Consider the following 4,102-nt stretch of genomic DNA (forward strand, 5'->3'; position numbering starts at 1 on the left):
TATCAATCTAATCCTAAGGAATCACATTTAATTGCTGTTAAGAGAATCTTTAAATACCTAATTGGAACAAAAAACATACGGTTATGGTACTCTAAAGAATCAAGCATAAGCTTAATAGGGTACACTGACTCAGACTTCGCTGGTTGCAAACTTGATAGAAAAAGCACCAGCGGGTCATGTCAATTCTTAGGAGAAAACTTAATCTCTTGGTTTAGCAAGAAACAAAACTCGGTTGCACTATCTACGGCTGAAGCCGAATATGTAGCTGCCGGAAGTTGTTGTGCTCAAATCTTGTGGATTAAACAACAACTTGAAGATTATGGCATTAAACAAGATAAAATTTCCATTAACTGTGATAATACAAGTGTCATTAATCTAACTAAAAATCCAATTCAACATTCCAGAACTATACACATTGAGATAAGACATCACTTTATAAGAGATCATGTTCTGAATGGTGATGTGACACTTCAATTTGTTTGTACTGATGATCAACTTGCTGATATCTTCACAAAACCTTTGAGTGAAGATCGATTTTGTGTGCTTAGAAGAGGGTTAGGAGTGATTGATCCATTTTAGTGATACTCTCCTCTAATTCATTGATTTTGATGATTAGGTTATGTTTGACATAGGACCTCTTATCTATGATCATCAAACCAGTTCTTAAATTGGAGATAGTTTCATAACTCTCTCTTTTGGCATGAAAATAAAAAGATTTTTAGTTCTGTGCCAGAGTTCGAGTCAACTCGAATAGATTTTAGAGTCGGCTCGTGGGGGAGTTGACTCGCGCATATTTGGGAGTCGACTCGAGGTCGAGTCGACTCACGACTTACCGGAGTCGACTCGAGGTCGGGATCCGACTCTTAACCTTAAGAGAAATGTTTTTCTCTTCACTTCTATTTTCAGTCGCCACTGTTCAAAAGCCCTAGAGCCGTCTCCGACCTCGTCTCCGACCCATTTTAGGTCATCTCCGTCGAGTTTCTCTTCCATCTTTCTTGTCCTTCCCTTGTGTTTAGGTCAAAAATGCCTAGGAAAGTCGTTGTCCCAAGCCGGAAGAGACTCTCTCCGCGAGCGGCGTCGAGCGACTGTTAAAGGCTTGGAACGAACCCGCAAGGCCACCACCTCCGGTTCCTTCCCCGCCTAGGCTGGTTCCCTCGCGTCCGTGCACCGGGAGGGCAGTCTCCACTGGGAGGAAAGTTGACTTTGACTTCCTCTCCCGAGAAGGGTTCACCCTAGGGCATCGTCTCAGGGCTCAAGGGTTAGAGTTATTCTGTTCCTTAGACCTCCCTACTTACCCGGGGTTAGTTAGAAAATTCTATGGGACTGTAGCCCAAGGTAGTGGTGGTATCCAGGGAACCGTAGCGGGTGTCCCTATATTCATCTCGGAGGACCTCATTGCTCAAGTCCTCCATCTCTCCCGAGAAGGGATCTTTTCCAGTCACCCCCTTGATAGGACTGAGGCCCTTACGGCAGTATTAGAGATACCCCCTCAGTCCCCTATAGAGGAAGTGTTTGCAAATCAGCTTTCAGCTGAAATGCGGCTCCTCCTCAGTATCATCTCTAGGACTCTCTTTCCAAAAACTGGCCGATTTGACTTTATCTCTGAGAGGGACCTAGCCTTGATGTTCCACATACTCTAGGACACTCCTATCAACTTCCTTGAACTCATCTACAAATATATCTGTGAACCTCTAGATAAGCCTAGGTTGAGTCTCCCTTACGGTATGCTATTCACTCTCATTTTTAGGAAGTTAGAGGTCTATTCCTGAGGGGGAACCCTCTCGGTCACTGCGTTACATAGATCGCATGGGTGAGGGGACCCTCCATCGTATTGGCTTTCATAGAGTTGAGGGAGTCTGGGTAGGAGACCATCCACTTCCACACCATCTGACCCTACCAGTCATCACTCCCCTAGCCCTGACCATGACCAGGAGCACTATACAGATCTTCCCACCTATCCTTCTACCTCTGGTCCTACCCATACTGAGCCCTCCACCTCCACTGCCCCACCTTCTCAGCAGCAGCCCCTGGAGGTTAGGATATCTTCTGAGCAGCTTCGAGAGTTGCGGCAGGAGATAGTGAGGGAGCTGAGGGATGACCTGCTGAGGGAGCTCCGAGGTCCTCAGACTGCTCCCTCCACCGAGCTAGTTCCCTCCTTGGCAGCCGTGACAGAGATGACTGCACACCTAAAGGAGGAAATATCGAATGTGCGAAGCCTAGTTCAAGCTCAATATTGGAACATGAGTGACATCAAGGACGACACGAAGAAGATGCGAGACGGCATCGGACATGAGCTAGGCAGTCAGAGTCAGGGTGCAGAGCGATTAGCCAGTGCATTGATCTTCAAGCTGGACACCCTCCAGGAGAGTGTGACCGAGCTTACCACAGTCCAGACTAGGGCCACCTCGGAGATCATAGCTCAGCTAGGGAATATTCAAGAGGCGCTCAGTTTGGTCTTGAAACACACAAGACTAGGATCAGGAGCCTCATCCTCCAAGAAACCCTAGTGTAGCTCTGTTTTCTACTTTATGATGTATTTGTTTTTACACTTGTATAATGTATTTACAATTATACTCAAATAAGCATTAATACAATGAGTAGACATTTCCTTACAACACTGTGCAATACTTTTCTATGTTCTGCGCCTTTTTGCTATGATGACAAAAATGGGAAGAAAATAAGATGAATTGAAATGTAAAGGAAATCACTAAAAAGAACAACCTTAAAGCAAAATGTAATTTGTTCTTAGTGGATTCGATACCTCGAGGCTCATTATCTCTCTGTTAGGGCTCCTCAAGGAGTAATCTCCATAATCTATTCAAGGGATATTTGGAGATTAGTTGAATCATACTCAAGAATAAATTGTCAGATCTTTCCTCTGAAAGTGAGAATTTAAGATCAAAAACTTCAAGACATTAAAAGAAAATTCAGAGAACCCAAACAAAATTGAATGCATATGTTGAGGGGGAGAATCTGAAATATTAAGAAAGCAAATTCATTAAACATATAAGCCAAACAATTGATTGCATGATATGAAGGCTTATACAATTCCAAATGAAAGGGGAAGCTTTAATTTCAGGATTTACTGCTTCAAACCTTTCAATTTTGGATAAATTAAATGACTAGACATTTGAACTCATTTCTAAACTCTATTATACATCTCTTATTGGTTGAGCAATTCACTTTAAAAATACTCAATGTTTTGTCATCATCAAAAAGGGGGAGATTGTGGAGTGATTGGTTATACCCCTATTTGATTTTGATGAGCTCAAAGCATTTGAGTATATCTTATGTTATACTAATGAATTCAATCTAGTGTTTCAGGCAAATATTTGTGAATTTATGTTTAAGTATCTCTAGCTTTGGTTCAATATATTTTGGTTAAGTAAGGTACTCAGTTTGAACCAAAGTCTGAAGCTCGAGTCGACTCTAGAAGATTACGAGTCGACTAAAAGTGTTTCAGAAGATCTGGCACATGCTCGAGTCGACTCTGGTACACTACGAGTCGACTCCGACTGAGAACTGATAGAAGAACAGAAAGTTGATTTTCAGACCCTGTCAGCGAGTCGACTCCAGAAGATTTCGGGTCGACTCCAATGGTTTCCGAGTCGACTCCCGACGTTTCCGAGTCGACTCCTAAGGGTAACAGAGGAAAGACAGAACGATGTATTTCAGACCCTGCAACCGAGTCGACTCCAGAAGGTTACGAGTCGACTCTGAAGTTGGCGAGTCAACTCCTAGTTACGTCCGAGTCGACTCTTAGAGGAAAGCAAGACTAAAAGACAGAGAACCAACTTTGGGCTCTGAGAGCCGAGTCGACTCTACGACAATCCGAGTCGACTCCGAGGCAGTTCAACTCCAAAGATAGAAGATCAGTTTTTCGGCCTCTGAGAATCCGAGTTGACTCCAAGAGAATCCGAGTCGACTCGAGAGAGTAAACCTGAAAGAAAGATCTTTGGAATCTTGAGAACGAGTCGTCTCCAGAGGGCCAAGTCATCTCAGAATACTGGCGAGTCGACTCCAGAACGGGACAGCATTTTTATTCAAATCCTGAACAGTGGGCGAGTCGTCTCCAGCAAAGCATGATTCGACTCCAGCAACA

The sequence above is a fragment of the Phoenix dactylifera genome, unplaced genomic scaffold (genome assembly GCF_009389715.1).
Source record: "Phoenix dactylifera cultivar Barhee BC4 unplaced genomic scaffold, palm_55x_up_171113_PBpolish2nd_filt_p 000606F, whole genome shotgun sequence".
NCBI classification, from domain to species: Eukaryota; Viridiplantae; Streptophyta; class Magnoliopsida; order Arecales; family Arecaceae; genus Phoenix; species Phoenix dactylifera.